Raw genomic sequence first — 19,534 nt, 5'->3', positions numbered from 1 at the left:
GACCCATTACTATTGAAACAAGTTTTCAATTCGCTTATGATGGAAGAGAGCGGAATTGTACGCTGTCGAAATGTGAACAGATCGGAAAAAGTCTGTCAGGCATCATTATAGACGTCGGAGTATCTGCATCGCCATTCAGGACAGATTCAAATACTGACTAAAAAACCGTATCTATAAGGTAATCAAATGAAAATGATACAGATGGAAAAAGTACGTAAACCATTCAATATTTCAAAAATAATGGCCATAACCGGTAAAATATTTATCCCACTTTGAGACAAGACTGTTAATGCCTCTATTGAATAACGGTTGTGATTACATACGGCAACATGATTGTACTCAAATGTGCACATCTTCGACGCCCAAACATGTCTTTTTTCAAGGCTCGAAAGAAATGGAAGTTTCATGGGGAGAGATCGGAACTGTAATGGCTTCTCAGCAAAACGTCTGCAACGTTTTCGAAAGAATATGCCAACAAAATGCCTGCCTACTTGTCGCTAAGTTATTTCCGTGTACTCTGAAGAAATTTCACTGGGAAGGCGTAATACATCCTCCGTACAGTCCTGAGTCTCCTCACGCGATGTTCATAGTTTTGGAGGCCTGAAGCCCCTTACAGATGCGGCTTCTTAGTCCACATTTGAATCTGTCCCGCATGATGGTGCAGTTACTCCGTCATCTGCACTAAAGCTAGACACACATTTCCGTAGTTGTTTAACCTTCATCAGTACATATTACGTACGTTTTGTCCATTCAACTCTCTTCCAACATCAGAGAATCCAAAATTGCTTCAGAAGTAATCGTTCCGCTGCGTCTCAAGCTCTATAAAAAGTCATGGTTGCCTTAAAGAATTCAGTATATGCGCCTTCCACTTCACACAATATTTCAGTTGCGACCTGAACTTCGGTCAGTTATTCAGGTTCTTCATATACTGAGGTTTGTAAATAGGATCTTATTGCATGCGTTATCTCCATCTTACACCTGAATAATTGGCATTTTACGGGCACATTTATAAAACCCAATTGAGCAGAAGTGCATATAAAAATTGTAAGAAGATATCGACGAGAAGTAATCGTTTCAAGGTGTAATTTACAGCGTTAAGTGAAACTGCTTCTCAATTCCCTCCCAGAACACGTGGAGACCAGCAGATCGTCACGGCAGCAGAACTTCGTGCCTCCATTCATTTGCGGTACCCGAGCTGATTTCACAACCAGTTTTATCTCCTTCATAATACAGAGTCACGCACGTTCCCAATGTTTTCGTCTGTGAATTAACCAAGTAAGTAATTTACTGTTCGAGACAGATAAACAAATGTAGCATAAAATTACGAAACAGGTCGTGCCTTTAATAAGGGATTTCAACAGCTGCAGGCTTTGTATTCAACATAATACAGTCAAAACTAGTAGTAACTGTAATACTGTCAGTAACAGTAACTATAGTAGTAAAAATAATAATAACAGTAATAATAATAATGACAATAACAGGGACAATAATGACGGTGGCAGATAGGAAAAACAATTTATAGGTGTACAAAGTAGACGTTTTCTGATATAGCGAGTTCTAAGGAAAGAAAATTTAAGGAGACTGCATCACTTAATAAACAATACTGGGAAATGAAGAAGATTTGGTTGGAAAGAAGACCATACAAGGGTAATGAGTACATACAGGGTGAACGATAGTCCTTATTGTAGGTTTAGTAGATATGTGATTTACTCAGATTATTCCAGAGTTGGGTTCCTGCTACTGAGAAGGACTTTGAAAATGTGACTGAACGATTGAGTGGGACAGAAAGGACTTTTCCCTGGTGGGAACGCCTGTTTCTGCCCTGTTGTTGACACAAGAGCGTTAAGGTCCAGGAGAGGTATGAATGACGTGTTCGTAGACAAGTCAGTAAAGAAGAAGTATAGAAACCTATGTGCCCTATGTGCTTATCTGCTAGCAACCAGCATACCCGTGCATGGGATTGTGAAATACACGTAAAAATCGACACATCACGAAATAACTATGGAAGTTGATCACAAATTGATACTCACACAGGTATCGATGGAAAATGGAGAATTGTAAACTTTGGAGACTGATGAATGAATGTGTGACACTGCAGCGCAATTTCACAGCGCCGCTGGGAACGGTAGGGGGCATGTCTGTACTAAAGTATTTGAGAATATCATTCCTGTACTCAGTTGGACAACAGCTATATATCGCAGACAGTCGAGTAAACAACACACGCAGATATCAACATGTGAGAGAGGGCATATGGTTGGGTTCAAAGAAACTGGTTAGAATAAGCGGCGAACATGTCGACTTTTAAATCTGCCACTATTTGGCTATGTAGACAAGAATGAGTGAACCATGAGCAAACACAACGTCAAGAAGGAAGCGATCGACCTAGAGATATGATGGAACGAGAGGATGGAACAATCGTCAGAGAGGCAACCAGAGCTCCGGATTCATTATTATCGTAGATACGACGTGCAACTGATGCTTCATTGAACACAAGGACCATTAATAGGCGGCTCAAAGAGAGCGGGCTGAGGTGACGCCACCCGCTGCGGTGAATATCGTTGATCTGTGCACAAAGCCCGTTTGTAGTGATGTTGGGCACATTCGGCCTTGAATCTCATTGACTGGACTTGTCTTCACTGACGAACCCCGCTTCCAAATAAGCCCGGATGACAAACGAAGATATCTAGAGGCGCCAGCGCTAGTGGTTGGATACCAACTTGACTCACGCCGCCATAAGACCCGACAAACAGGAGGTAGAGCTCTGGAGGTGACCAATTTGTTTTCCGTCCCTGGAACCCATACAGCGTCGCTGTTTGTCGACGATATTCTACTATTTCGCTGCTCTTCATGGCAAGGCATCCTGGGCTCACAATGCAGCAGGCTAATGCCTGACTGCTCGCGATGACAGTAGCTACTGTTTGTTTCCACGCTTGCCAAACCCTACTTTGGCCAGCAATTTCGCCAGATCTCTTCCCAGATGAGAATATTTGGAGGATTGTGGGCAGGGCCCTCCAGGCAGCTCAGGATTTTGACGGTCTAACGCGCCAACAGGACAGAATTTGGCACGATATGCCTGCGGAGATCAATCAATGCCAAGCCGAATAAGTGCTTGCGTAAGTGCCAGAGTTGGAGCATTGCGTTATTAACTTGCTCAGTTTGTGAAGCTCTTTCTCTTGAATAAATCATCCAGTTGTTCTGAAGTAGTAATTATTTGTTTGTCTTTAAATGTACACCATACAAGCTGACTGTCACAACATTTGTATAGTGCATTTACGGAGCGTCCTTTTTTTTTCTTAGTATCATCAGAAAGTCGAACATTACAAACGCACTTGGGCATTAATAACCAGTTCCAGAGGTCGTAGCTTTCCTGAGAAAGGCCTTGCAGGATAACAAGACGGCCGGCCCGGGTGGTCGAGTGGTTCTAGGCGCTACAGTCTGGAATCGCGCTGCTGCTACGGCCGCAGGTTCGCATCCTGCCTCGGGCATGGATGTGTGTCATGTCCTTAGGCTATTTAGTTTTAAGTAGTTCTAAGTTCTAGGGGACTGATGACCTCAGATGTTAAGTCCTATAGTGCTCAGAGCCATTTTTGATAACAAGACTGTAGTCAAGAATTGCAAGGTCACGAGGTAAAAGCTTTTGTAATTTTGCAGGCCATGAAGGATGCTGATGTTTTCTTGCACATTGCAGTTACGTGCTCAGTCCAATTTAGATTAAAGTTACAGTATCTTCGTAAAGCAATATAACCAGTATGCTTGGTTTTGTAATTCGGATTTTGGCATCTTCAGGTTGTGCCGCATTCAGACACAGCGAGTGTAGCGCCAGTGGGCAGACGCAGCTGCTCCGCCTCTGCCTTCCGTCGCTGTCCGCTGCGGCCCAAGCTCTGTGGCGGCCCCCGCGGGGTACGGCTCTCGCGGCCGGGCCGGCGTCCGGCGGGTGGCGCAGGGCGTGGCCGCCGCGGCTGCGGAGCTTCCCGCGTGACCTCGATCCGAGGCGCTGCGAGGCGAGCCGAGGCGAGGCGAGGCGGCGCACTTTCACGGAGCGGCAGAAACACGCCCTGGCCTGGGATCACCGGCGCAAGGTCGCTCTCTCGCCGTCTCTCTCGCTCCTGCTGGCGGCTCGCGGCCGCATCGCGGGCTGCTGGCTGCGGGCGGCGGGCAGCCCCGCCAGCGGCTGCTTCCTGCGCAACGTATCGCACCGGCCGCGGCCGCTGCCCGTCCACCGCTTACGTAACGACATTCGGACTGGAATAGCTCGGACCGGCCCTGCCCACACTCAGCGAGTGTCACCTCGACTCAGGACAATTAGACAGAGAGACTTGTGGCCGCTCCGTCGCCTTATCCGCGTCAAACGGCTAACTGTAAAATCGTCCTCTCGCCAGAGCGGTCGAGGAGTACAGCTAAGCCGTCTTTACTAGTCTCACGTACGAGTCAAATGAAAACCTTAAATATTTTTTAAAATATTATTTATCGTGCAGATGTGGTACAAAGCTGTGTCACTTTTCAACATAATCTCCCCCACGCTCAAGGCAAGACCTCCAGCCCTCACAAAGTGCGTAAATTTCCTTAGAAAAAAATTCTTTCGGTAGTCCACGTAACCACTCATGCACCGCGTGGCGTACCTCGTCATCAGAACGGAAGTTCTTTCCTCCCATTGCGTCTTTGACTGTGCAAACATATGGAAATCACTTGGGGCAAGGTCCGGTGAGTATGGTGGATGAGGAAGACACTCAAGATGCATGTCTGTGATTGTTGTGTAACATGGCAAGAACTATTCCCCTTACATGAAGTCATTAAAGATCACCTAACTCACACTGAGCGATCAGTAGGGCTGAACAAAAATGACCGACAAGGCACAATGCATCTTGTAGAGGATATAGTATGGACGTATTGGAATAATTAAAGTTGGGTGATGGTTTTAAAGTAATTCACACGACATGAAAACTTTGTGGAAACGCGTCGATTTACTGAAGGCTAGCTTATCCCAGGGAAGTATTTAGAGTTGACCGTGGCCGGCTGGGGAGCGGCGAAGGGAAGCGACAATAGGCACCTTAGGGTGGCTCAAGCTCTGAGAAAGCGGTAACAGGGCATGGCCTCCAGCTGACTTAAGATGAGTGACAGTGAGTGGATGGTTGACCCCATGCTGGTGTACCGGGAAGCAGATGGAGAACTTGTATGCCTGTTGATAAATGTCCATTGTCCCGTTTTCAGCGAAACATGCGAGAAAGCTGCGCAAAGCTACGGTGGAGCGGTCAACAGAGGCCAAAATATGCGTGTTCGTGACTATAGGAACTTCACGCTGAATTCACAGTCTGCGGAGTCTGAAGTAAATCGGTGAAGAGCGACAGAATGAAATACGCTGGCCTCTGATGGGAATGTAGGACCAAGGAATTTGAAGTACTCTCCTGGGAGCCAGAATTCCGGAAAAATTGGTGTTTTGTGCAGACGATAACCGTGATGGGCGGCCTGGGAGGAGCTAAATAGCAGAAGTTGAGAGGAAGGGAAATTTTGTGGGAATTTGTTCACTTTCCAGAGCAGGCATTGGTCAGTGCTGGGAAGCGACGCATAATTAACGTGACTTGCGCTGCAATTGGTAAGTGATTTTGCTGGAGGGGAATCTGAGGCGAAGAGCGGACTGGGAGAAGTCTCCGTAGTGGTCTTCCGGTCCCAGCTTGCCTAGAGTGCGGACATGTCGTTCTTTACTCAGCTTGCCTGAGAAAGATGAAGCATCTCTGCAGTTTAGGACTTAGCAAATGGAACGACTGAGCTTGGAGATAGAAAGTTTTGGTTCAGCTATGTACTGAGCAAGATAGCTAGGAGTGAATAGACGAGTGCAGCTTTGCAGCACCACGAGGCCGGCTGACGTCCTCACAATGACACCGCCCCGCCACGCTGAATTTGATGATATTGCACCTGCTCTGGCTTGAATTAGGCCACTGTTTAATTTGTTGGATCACGTCGGCAAAGTTTCCACGAGGGTTGCATAGGCTGTGTATTGGGGAATTCTTCTCACACTTCGCATTACGCCTGGGTCGGTCAATAGGAATTAATTTTGATTTATCGCGCTTTACTCCACATAAAAGCAATTTATTACCACTGCCTGATAGGAGAGTCATGTAATGTGATGATTGAAGGACGGGAGTTAAAATAAATTTGTGCCAATCGACTGCATCTGTTTTCAATCAAGTATCTGAAATCCCAAGTCACTTCCTTAATTAATTTTATGTTCATCATTTGCATCTGGTGTTCATTAGCTGAATATAACATCAATGTGCACCCCTTTTTAGTTAAAAGTGACCAATTCCGAATCAATTAATGTCAACACTGCCACTGCAGTTCAATCAGGAGTCACAGAGCCTTATTACTTTCTTTGTGTTATCCGATATTGCGGCAGTTCTGCACTCTCTGTTGATCTGTTAGTCAATTAGCTGGGGTGAACACACGCCAAAACCAGATGAGTGACGGGTGGGGTGTTACAGTTGCAACTGTTGTAAGGGCAGTGTGGAGCCTTACATTGACATGTTGCAAAAGGACGCCTGCTGACAGCAATCCACGTCGCTTTGATTTGACTGCAGGCCGCAGATGATTTTTTAGGAGATCTGTGTACGATGCACTGGTGACAGTGGTACCTCTTGGCATGTAATGCTTCAAAATGACTCCTTTTTCGTCCCAAAAGAGAGTCAGCATAACCTTCCCTGCTGATGGTTCTGTTAGAAACTTCTTTGCTTTTGGTGATGAGGAATGGAGCCATTCGTTTCCAGTAACGATTCTTGCAAAGAAGCCATCATCTTCTCGTTCAAAGCGCCGAAGAAGTTCTTCACAAGCATCACCACGTCGTTCTCTCATTTCAGGAGTCAGCTGCTGTGGCATCCATCTTGCAGACACGTTGTGAAACTGGAGCACATCATGCACAGTGTGGTGTTCTGTCGCACGACTAATCTGTAAACATGCTGCAGTGTCATTCAGTGTCACTCGGCGGTTTTCCTTCACTATGGATTCAACTGTTGCAGTGTTCTGTGGAGTCACAACTCGTTGTGCCTTACATGGACGAGGAGCATCTTCCACTGAAGTCACACCATTCGTACGCTTGCTGCTGTGACAAACATGCATCACCATACTGAACCTTCATTCGTCGATGAATTTCAGTAGGTTTCACACCTTTACTACGCAAAAACCGAATAACAGAACGCTGTTTTTCCCTGGTGCAAGTCGCAAGTGGGGTAGCCGTCTGTATACTGATACTGGACGGTATGTGTGCATCTGCACTATGCTGCCACCTACAGGCCTTCTGCACACTGTTTGTAGCACGCTTACCAACTTACAGGATAACGGCTGGAAATTTCGATTACAAATTTAAGGTTTTCATTTGACTCACCCTCGTATGTATTATATACATACACTGAAGCGCCAAAGAACTGGTATAGGCATGCGTATTCAAAAACGGAGATATTGTAAACGGGCAGAATATGAGGCTGCGTTCGGCAACGCCTATAAGAGACAACAAGCGTCTGTCGCAGTTCTTAGATCGGTCACTGCTGCCAGAATGGCAGGTTATCAAGATCTAAGTGGCTTTAAACGTGTTGCTATAGTCGGTAATCGGCGCACGAGCGATGAAACACAGCATTTCCGAGGTAGCGATGAAGTGGGGATTTTTCCTTGCGACCATTTCACGAATGTGCTCTGAACATCAGGAAACTGGTAAAGCATCAAATGTCCGACATCGCTGTGGCCGGAAGAAGATCCTGCAAGAACGAGACCGATGACGACTGAAGAGAATCGTTCAGCGTGACAGAAGTGCAACCATTTCACAAATTGCTGCGGATTTCAATGCTGGCCTGTCAACAAGAAGACCCACTCGTCCATTCTTGATGACCACACAGCACAAAGCTTTACGCCTCGCCTGGGCCCATCAACACCGGCATTGGACTGTTGATAACTGGAAACCTGTTGCCTGGTCGGACGTGTCTCATTTCAAAATGTATCGAGAGGGTAGACGGGTACGGATAGGGAGACAACCTCATGAATCTATGGACCCTGCATGTCAGCAGGGGACTATTCACGCTGGTGGAGGTTCAGTAATGGTTTCAGGCAGGATCCACAGTTTCGTTCGATACTGAAACACTATTCTAGTACAGATGGAAAGCCCTGCAATGCTGTTTGAGTTTGGTGGAAATACCAAGTGGGCTGAGGCGTGATTGGGTGTCTGAATTGAGGAGGGAGGCGTGCTGAGGTAGCCCGTGCAGTTGTGCAGAGCCACTGTGTCAGGTTGGCCTAATGGTTGGCACATCTGCCTAGTGCGCAGAAGTAATGGGTTCGGCCTTGATACACAATGTCATTCGTCGCTTGAGTCTGCGTAAGTACGGGTCAAGAAAAACTCTTTTTCTGTACCTGCACACACGCCTCTGTAACTACGAGTGAGCTACATGTCGCAAGTGTCAAGGCAATAGAATCGTACAGGGAATGATTGGAGTTCAAATCGTCATCCAGATTTAGATTTTTCGCGGTTTACGTGAGTCACTCAACAGAAATGTCGTGATGGTTGCTTTGAAAAGGACATGGCCGATATCCGGTTCTGCCCTTGCCATACCGCATGTTGTGACTTGAAAACTCTTCACAAAGTTTTTGTCTTTATCTCTTAAACTTGACTTTAAGTGTTTAATTTTTTGTTTCTTTGCAGATAAATGTTGGCAGCGTTGGTATACCTATCATAATTGATGGCATGATCCTGAAATCTTGACTTAAGTTGCTCTAAGCAATGAAAAACACTCTCTGGATGGCTGTTTCTTCTTCTTCTTCTACGTATGAGCCACTATGGGCTACGTCTATGCTATTTCCTCTTTCTTTTCTTCCACATTTCTGTCATCATTTACCTATGTTTCTCTCTTCTGTCCAAGTGGCTCTAGTATTTTTATTGAGTTTTTTGTAAAAACTTTGGAAATCTTGCAATGCCTTTCTGAATGGCAGTCGTTCTTCAATATCTAGTGGAGTTATTCGGAGTTCGCCTATGTCCTTTCCGATTTCATTGTGCCATGTGTTATTCACTTGTAAACTACCGAAATTAGTGAACAGTTATTTTTTTCCATTGCATGCGGCTGTGGAAAGTTATTCTCCTCAACACAATCAAGTGTAATTCATTCATCACGTGTTGAGAGTCCACTATTAGACGTCTTCTGTGTTGTGTTTGCTCTTTAACTGGTTCAAAAATTTCCTTTAGTATTTTTCTTTCTGTGATTTCCAGTATTTCCATCATATCATTTTTGTTTAAACAGCGTGCTGCAAAAAGCGCTTTTGGGGAAATACTGTAGAGTATTGTCTAGGTTTTGCATTTGGGGGTATTTACATTTGGGGGCATTACAGCAGACATAGTGGTGTACAGAGAACACTGACTATACTGATATTTAAAACAATTCTCATTCGTTCTGCAGTCTGAGCTGCACACTTTTAATACATGACATGTCCCGATCTCTCTGGATCATCTTCAGATCTACCACGATGGACTGCTGACGCAACTACAAAGATATAAAGACAATCTAGAGAGACCGAAACCTGTCATTTATTCAAAAATGTGCACACGAGACTGAAGAATAAAAAATAAATGTTTTAAATTTCTTATTATATACATCTTTAGTGAGATAGTACGCATTTTTCATATAATTAACTCTTACTTTAAGTGCTTCGTTGCCAGTAATGTGTTTTGCAATGACTTGTTCTGGAGATCTAAATTTGTTAGTTCTCTCAATTTTTCCAGATTTAGTTTTCATTATCTTGGAGGCTATCATAATTTTTGTCATAAATTATGTTTTCTCTAAGGAGAATTAATTTCTAAATTGCCCTTTGAGCAATTCTATCTCTCCACTGAATGGTTCCTTGGATTCCGACTAAACAGCTAGGTCGTCTGCAAACGACGGAGAGTTTTTTTTGCAAGTTTCTGTATGTCCATAATTTTGACTGGAGGTCTTGGGGACACGGACATTCACTATTGTAAGAAAATTAAATGCCCACAGGCGTCCTTACGATCTTATTTATTGTGAAGCTACAAGTTTCGGCACTTCATTGAGCTACCTTCAGACCTTAGTTCATGCTGAAGGGGTTAACAAGATCCATATGTACACTGCATGAGTGGCCAACGTAACTGGTTGGCAGAAGATGGTTGGAGTGCTGACAACAAAGTTTGTAGTTAGTCTGCGTAAACCAGTTATGCTGGCCACTGACGCAGTGTATACATAGATCGTGTTAACCCCTTCAACATCAACTACTTCCTGAAACTGGTAGCTACGCAATAAGTAAGATCATAAAGATGGCTGTAGGCGTTTACTTTTCTTACAACAGGTTATTTGCAGGTCCCCCCTTTTGTAACCTTATTTAATTGGCTCCTTCTAATGATATTCTCCATTCACTTACGATTTTTTATAGGACACAATTTACGAGCACCGTGTAGAGAACATACCCCTGCCTGACTCCAGTTTTAAGTGCAAAACCTATAGAAATGCCACCTCTTAATTTTACTTTGGAATGGATGTTTGTTAGTGATGCCCGGTTTTAGTATGAGTGGGAGATCATCTTCAGATCCTAGTTGGCGCGCGTCGTTCTTCCTTTTTCCAGTCTATATCTGAAGATAACCTGGTAGTCAGATCGAAACCGGCCGTTATTAATGAATGATTCTGTGGTAATCGGACTTCTGCATCTGAAGGGACCAGTATAAGAGTACTCCGCTCCGACTTTGTGGAAAAGTACGTCAACAATGCACTATCAAATGACACAGAGCTCAGGTGTCGCATACGCTTCCGGTTTGGTCAGACAGGAGTGATTCGGAGAACGAAATTACAGACCATCTCTCTATGAAGAACTGAAAATCGCAAGAGAAGTGTAGCCCCTGGTTCTTGAAGAGCTGAGTATTACAGTCGAGGCGATAGTGGAAAAAGTGAAAATGATTCATGGATCTGTTTTCAACATTTTGCACTTTTTATTCATGTTAATGGTCGCCTGATACACACATTGTAAAAGCCCTCCGAGCCGAAGTTGCAGCGGGATTGTTGCAGCTGTGTATATACAGATGACTAATTGGCCAACTAACTGCTACGGACGAGTTCTGGGTCTCTGTCATCCCAAGACCACTCTGCAGTGAAATCAACGTAAACATCTGAATTCACCATTACCGGAAAAGACTAAGACCCAACCATCGTTGACAAGGTGATGCTGAGTGCTTCTTCTTTTCGGATTTTCTCGGTATGAAACTAACAGATAATATTCCCCGGGGACTGCCCGCCACAGTACCATACTAGTGATACCTTCTGAAGAGTTTACTGCAAGCTGTCGAGACAAAGCGTTCCAGGACGCAGTCCAAGAGGCACTCACTACTCCAAGACAACAGAGCAGCTCATGCCGCAAAGGACACTATCACGTAAGCTGCTTCTTTTGGTAAATCAAATCTTTCCGCAACTCTCGTATCCTCTGACACGTCACCCAATGACTTCTTCGTCTTTCCATAAATGCAGAAAGCATGGCACGGCAGAAGTGGTGGTTTTCGAGGTCGAATGTTCATTGAACTGCAACAAAGGTCCGCATCAAGCCATCCGTAGTTGGAAAAAATGTGTCGTATCGGAAGGTTGGAGTCAGATTTTTCCGAGGTGGTGTTTAAATCTTTATCACTGCCCCTTATAAGTCTCTAATGACCTCGTCATCGACAACATGTTGTACTTAATCTTTCATCGACAACTCGTTAAACTTAATTTTCTATACACTATTACGGTTATCAAATTGTTTTGACTGCAGGCACCTACCTCGTTTTCACACTGGAGATATGATTGATTGTACTTTGCTACTGTACTTCTGATTTCAATTCTCCCAAGCAGAAAAACTCATATCTGATAACACAAGTAAGACGTTATTTATTAGCCATGTCTGCTTAGACTCTTGTTGATTTCATTCAGATCTTTTAATCTGTTTGAGCAAAAGCCATAGGATGATAAAATATTAGAATCCGCACACATACGTAAGCATGCTACTTTTTCAGAGAAAATCATATGACACTCGTGATTAAGCGAACACAGTAGAGTCTGTTCGACTGAAACCTGCAGTTATCTATCACGGCTAGAACTTAACACTGGGCTGCCGCTAAGAAGTCCATCACCTTAGCTTGAAAACAACGAAACGACACCAGCTGCCCCTCCATCATTAACCTACAATGAAAGTAGGCACAACGGCTACTTCCCCAAATATAAGACTACTAAAACTTGCGTGCCCCGTAGCGGCACACATTTTGAAGCGGAGTTTTGCAGCCGGCCTCTCAAATTCACGAGTCCAGAGCAATTCTCTGGGATTTTTTCGCATGTAGCCTTTAAGTCAATGAGTTTTTCATTAACATAGAGATTCGCTTTTGTCACGTAAAGGTACGTCACTGCCACGTCTTTTAATTAGAATAGACAAGTTGTTGTTATTTTAAACGTCATTATGTCCAGAAAAAAATTCTGCCATTGTCTTGAGAAACTTTCTGTTGACGAGGAAACGTCTGCAGTATCAGTTGCCTTGGAAACGTTGCCAAAACGTTTCAGTATGCTCAGCTTAGGAGAAGTCCGTCCTCCAGTAAATGGTTACTTTTTTTTATTTATTTGTCGTTTTGCGTGAGTGTGCTATCTAGTAACTAGTAGTTAAAACTGTAAGTTCCCTATCATAGACTTCAACATATCTCACTAACACAACTAAACATTGTTTCTTCACTATTGGATAAACAAAGGTAAGATTAATTTCTAAGCACTGAAGTAAAAGAATACAAAAAAAGTCGTTTCAGAAGTCACTGGGAGAGACCGGGGGGCAAAAGTAACACGGGTCAATTCTAACAGTTCTGATTTCGCGGGTGATATTGGTAACTGAGTTTATCGCCAGTCACAGCGCTGTGCCATCCTACATGCTCCATCTTTGTACATAAGTAGAGTGATTTCAGTCGCGAGTCTCGTGTTTTAGTAATAGGGATTTGTTTTTTCCCGTCAAAAATTTTATTCTTGTCTCTTGGATCTTCCTTCCAACATCATTGCACGTAAGTAAGTTCAAAAGAAATTGTATCTGGGTTATACATAGTTCCCTCAGAACATTTACTGTAAGGAAAGAACTATTCTAGACAAGCCAGCGCGGTGACATGTTAATGTTTTGAATACGACTCGGGAACATTTGTAATACTGGAACTGGGGGCGATTCTAGTATGTTACAATCGTCCCGCTGCCGAAATCGTGAGACTAGCGAATACTTTTAAGATTTTATGGTAAATTTTGTGAATAACATAATACGAGTGCAATCAAATATTCTACACTTTCAGGATGGTAAGAAATCGAATTAAAACTACTGGAGCCCAATCACTTATCGAAGAGAGAAGTTACCAGCTCAGAGAAAAGCATTGGAAATGTTAGAAATAGGTTTAATATGTGTAACGTGTACATATATAGATTTTATCAAAAAAAGAAAAAAAAAGAATAAAGACGTCACCCAAAAATCGGTTAGAAGCCTCACAGTTTGTGTTTCGTGTCGAAGAACAACGATTGTGCCATATGTGAAACAAGCTACATATTTATTTTACGAATCATTAGACTGTAACTTGCGTCGTTTTGCGTACCAGTGTGCCTACATGGAATGAGAAGGAAATGGTGAAGAATGGTTAAATTGGTTTTTGGAAAGGAATTCATCCTTATTCATACTGCAACCAGGTGCTGCGAGTCTCGTTAGAGCTACCGGTCTTAACAAACAAATTGTCGAAACATTTTACGACTATCTTTCAAAAGTGTTTGACGAACAAAGCATTGAGGCCCATAAAATTTACAATGCCGACGAAACTGATGTTACAACCGTACAGACCCCATCTAAAATATTAACAGCGTAAGAAAAAAATAAGTTGATGGCATAACGTCAACAGTACGATGTGTTTTGCGATCATACGTTTGGGTATCATGTTCTGGCCGTTTTCATATTTTCAAAAAAGTGTTTCATGATTATTTTATTCGAGGAGGTCCCGAATGCTGTGTTGGAATAGCCAATAACTCCGGAGGGAAGAAAAATGAAGATCTCCTGGCCCAAAGATCTCCTGGCCCACACAAAACACTTCGTGAAGCACGTGAAACCAACTAAAGACACAAAGGTACTGCTGTAGTCATCTTTATTTACTCACCATAAACGTTTGCGGAAAAATGGCATAGTTCTCTTATCTTTTCCGCCACTGGATGTTGGCGTTTATGGTCCGAACAAAAATTATATTAATGCATCTACAGATTCGTGAATGAAAGTTCATGGTGGATCTAGGATAACTATTTACAACATAACAGTCACTGTTTCTGCATCTCTTTAGCGAGCAGTTAGTAATGATAATATGCATTTAGCAGGAATCTGGCCATCTAACAGGCATTCTGATTTCGCTCCATCTGAAGTATCGAAATGGTCGGAGCTACCTATGAATCGAGAAATACCTCCACAAACTTCTAACTCTGCGATGGTTACGTCTTTTAGATCATCGTCTACGAATCCCTTATTTTGTGTTAGCACTGATCCTGAAACTTCAGGACCATCAACGACCAGTCTTCCTGAAACTGTCATACCCTCACTAAGCACTATCCTTCAACTACTGGACTGTCAGCTTGTAGTCTTTCTGCGTCAACCATGAATTCAAATTACACTAACTCTGGAACTCTTGGATATCCAAGAAGCACTTCTCCAGCTCCTGGACCTTCTACTAGCAGTGCCGCAATTCCTGGATCTTCAACTGACACTTCTCTTCCACAGAGATCCGAGAATAAAATAACATTTTCCCCTGAACTGGTGCGTCCTCATACCAAAGTAAATTTTAAGAATGTTTCGAAGTACCAAGGACGGCAGGAGTTAATAAGTATTATCGTAACAAGCAGCCCTGAAACAAAAACAGCTAGATCTACAACAGAGGAAGCAGACAAAGAACAAGAATACAAGAACGAAAAGCCGTAAAAACCATATAAAGAACAATCAAATGTTAGAGCAACCAAAAGAAAACTTGAAGTCCGAAATCGAGATGAAAGATCGTCTTCAGAAGAAGACTATTATTTTTGTGTCATTTGTATGGACAAATCTGCAGACAGCTTACCGAACGAGCAGAGGGTTCAGTATGTAAAGTGAAAGTTTTGGGCACATATTCGTTGCACCAAAGGAGAAGTTCTTTACAAGTGTCCCAACTGCTTACCAGAGTAGTTGGTTAGTTTCCTTTCATTTTCAGTCTTTATATGCAAAGAATAAATGAAGAATTCTTTTATTTAAAAATATGAAAGTGTTCAAAATCATAATATTAATTATTATACATTGTTAATTGTGGTAATGTCTTAAAATCTATTCAACGTTGTAAACTTTGTTTAACATGGGAATTTAATTACATATTTCAATATAATTACAATTGATTAAAAGAACGAAATGATAATGTAAGATCTTTTTTGTTCAGTTCATTAATGTTTGTTGTAATATTTCACTTCAATTATATTTTATTACATCTGTCAGTCACAATTATTATTTATATCGTCTGACACCTGCATCGTCATAAAATTATTACAGTACTGTTGATTAAACATTATTTCTATAGCTTAATATATATGTTACAATTGGCCCGCATCCGTGTTACAACTGACCGCAAAGCGTGGTCCATTGTAACACTACACATTGCTCCTAATAAGTTAGCAAAGTGCGTCAAAATAACATTTTATCACAAATAATTACGTTTCTCTTGGAACACAATATATTAATATACTTTTTCAGAAAAGCACATAAGTTTATATTTTCAGGAATGCCACATAGGCAAAAGTCTGAGAAGTGTTACAAATGGCCCCAGTCTCCTCTACTCTTTAAGATATAAATAGTTTTTTAAATGAAATTGTGGTTGCATCTTTTCTGTAATTCTGTGGCCATATTTTGAAATTCTTCACTACTATAATCTTGTCGCACATCGAACTACTGCTCTATCGTTCCTTATTAGAAGACTAGTAATGATTGTTGGGAATGGAACCCTAAGAATCCTAAGAATGAGGATTTATGAGTGCGATATTGCTGTTGATTGTACTTTGGCAGGCGAAGATAAAATTTCCCCCACATCTGCGTTGTTCCAATTACAATTGTCAGAATTCATAAGTCTTAGACAAAATAAATGAAAAGGAAAACTGCCGTCATTAAATACTACGCTCTGCGGTTTATAGATATGTTGTGCAACCACGGTAACCTGGGTATGTAGGCTTGTATAAAGCTATAACATTTTCCACTATTTACTGACTCCTTTTCCCATTGCCATCTGACTTCCATTTTGACATAAGAAGTCAGTGAAAGGTAACAGAATATCTAAGAAGGCCCTGGATTTAGCAGCTTTGTTGGATAACTGGTCTGCGGTTTTGTTAGAGAAAAAGACTGCTCTACATTTAATCCAAAGGACATATACGTATCTCGTCGAGAGCATTCCGTTATTTCATGAAATACGTCGGTAACAAGTTTACTCTATGTTTACTCCAATGAACCAAGATTAAATAAAAATAAAGACACATTCAGAGGGTTTGCCGACCTGAAAAAAACGTTCGACAATGTAAAATAATGCAATATGTTCGAAATTCTGAGATAAATAATGGTAAGCTATAGGGAGAGGCGGGTAATATGCAATATGTACAAGACTGAAGATGGAATAATAAGAGTGGACGACCAAGAACGAAGTGCTCGGATTTGAAAGAGTCTAAGTCAATCTGTACCTCGAAGAAGCAATGACGGAAATAAAAGAAAGGTTCACGAGTGGAATTAAAATTCAAGGTGAAAGGATATCAATGATAAGATTCGCTGATAACATTGTTATCCTCAATGAAAGTGAAGAATAATTACTGGATCTGCTGAATAGAATGAATATTGTAATGAGTGCAGAATATAGATTGAGAGTAAATGAACAAAAGACGAATCTAATGAGAAGTAGTAAAAATCAGAACTGCGAGAATTCTGCCATCAGGATTGGTGATCGCGAAGTAGATGAAGTTAAGTAATTCTACTGTTTAGGCAGCAAAATAACCCATGGCGGTTGCAGCAAAGAGGACAGAAAAAGCAATCTAGTTCTGGCAGAAAGAGCATGCCTGACCAACAGATGTCTACTAATATCAAACATAGGAAGAAATTTCTGAGAATGTACGTTTGGAGAACAGCATCGAATGGTAATGAAACGTGGAATTTGGGAAAACCGAAGAAAAGAGGATCAAACACTTGAGATGTGATGCTACAAAAGAATGTTGAAAATGAGATGGACTGAGGAGGTTTATCACAGAATCGGCGCGAAAAGGAATGAACAGAAAACATTGACAAGAAGTAGGGACAGTATGGTAGGACCTATCGTAGTACATGCGCTTCTTATTGTGTCTACCAAGTAACTGAAAAATAAATCACTGAGCAGTGGACAACTTCTATGGAATGAAGAAAGCAACTTTAATAATGTATCTTGTTCTGGTAAACAGCACAGTAAAGAATCTTGCTGGAAAAGTGTTGTGTTATATACCTAAAAAAATCATAATGGAATAAAACACAGAGAAGATATAACCAACGCACATTCCCAGCTCATTGAGTAGTCTTCTGCGGGGTTTTCTTGATAGGCGAAATATTCAATATACAATTTTAGATTCAAAGAATTTTACGTTAACTTGAGTGGTACACTGTGACATTATGGAACGTAAGTAAGAATTGAAAGAAAGATTGTATTTTTTATTTTTACGTCGTCTGTATCTGATAACACTCATTGATGAAAGATTTTTTAGGTACATCCGCACTGCATATTCCAAGACCGTCAGCAAATGATCTCCGAGTAGACTAACGGAACAATGTCTAGTCAATAATAAGTTCAGCTGGACCAGAGGAACCAGTCCACTCCACGTAAACATAGCCCACAAAATTATGAAGCCACAAAAAGGTTGCAGAGTGCCTTGTTGGCGACACATTCTAACCCTACAATCATCGCTTAGCTTAGCAACTGAAATCGTAACCAGGCCACGGTTTTCCAGTCGCCTAGGGTCCAACCGTTATGGACACGAGCCCAGTTGGGGCACTGCAGGCGATGCCGTGCTGTTAAGCAAGGGCAGTCGCGCCCTTGGTCTCCTGCCATAGCCCATTAACTCGAAATTTTGCCATACTGTCCAAACGGATACGTTCGTCGTACTCCGACATATGTTTCTGCCTCTATTTCATGCAGTGTTGCTTGTCTGTAAGCATGACTACTCTGCTCTCGGTCGCCAAATGTAGGTCATCGGCCACTGCGTTGTTCGTGATGAGAGGTAACGATTGGAATTTGATATTCTGGGCACACCCTTGATACTGTGGATCACGGAATGCTGAATCCCCTAACGACTTTCGAAATGGGATACCCTTGTGTCTAACTCCCACTACCACTCGACATTCAAAGTGTGTTAATATCCGTTGTGTGACCACAATCACGTCGGAAACCTGCTCATCTGAATCACCTGAGTACAAAGAACAGATCCACCAATGCACTGTGCTTGTAACCTTGTGTACGCTATACTATCGCCATCGGTATGCCTACATATCCCATCCTACGACTTTTGTCACCCCAGTGTTAATTTGCATGAAACTGTCATTAACAGCCGTTTATATAACTATCCTTGATTTACTACGGATTCTAACGTTTATGTCAGAAAATAGCTTAGGATTTGGCTTAGCATTGTCACACATGAAAGGTCATACAATAGGAACATAAATAGTATACACAATAAGAAACGAGGGAACAGGAATGGAACCTTGGGTGACATCGCAAATAATTAAATCGCAGTTACGTGAAAACCGGTACCTTATATCCAAGGCTTTCCTGTAGACATATTTTGTTTCAGTTTAGAAGCCTAATGCTTGAACATTACAACAAAACCATTACCTTCCACAATACTTTGTTTGTGATTCAACAGTTAAACTTCCTTTTAAGGTCATAAGACATAACACTGTCTGGTAAGTTACTTTCTAATGAGACGAGTGGTTTGTTTCCTTCACTCTTACAAGTTACGTGTTACAGTCTGTCCTGTTCCCGAGCATAACAAGAAGGTTGTTTTCAGTCTGTCCTGTTCCCGAGCATAACAAGAAGGTTGTTTTAAGAGTTCAAATGGTTCAAATGGCTCTGAGCACTATGGGACTTAACATCTTAGGTCATCAGTCCCCTAGAACTTAGAACTAATTAAACCTAACTAACCTAAGTACATCACACACATCCATGCCTGAGGCAGGATTCGAACCTGCGACCGTAGCAGTCCCGTGGTTCCGGACTGCAGCTCCTAGAACCGCATGGCCACCGTGGCCGGCTAAGAGTTCACTTACAGAAAATTTCATTCTTTCTATGACTGACTCCGATCTACTAATCAGGAATAAAGTAAGACAGCTCACAATTTTAAATGTGAAAAGATGTAACAGCTTGCGAGTTCGATTATTGTCGGCCCGCAGAAAAAACCTTCAAAAAAATGGTTCAAATGCATCTGAGCACTATGGGACTTAACTTCTGAGGTCATCAGTCCCCTAGAACTTAGAACTACTT

Source organism: Schistocerca piceifrons, chromosome 2 (assembly GCF_021461385.2).
Source record: "Schistocerca piceifrons isolate TAMUIC-IGC-003096 chromosome 2, iqSchPice1.1, whole genome shotgun sequence".
NCBI lineage: Eukaryota > Metazoa > Arthropoda > Insecta > Orthoptera > Acrididae > Schistocerca > Schistocerca piceifrons.
The sequence above is the reverse complement of the archived record's forward strand: the minus strand, read 5'-3'. Positions refer to the sequence as shown.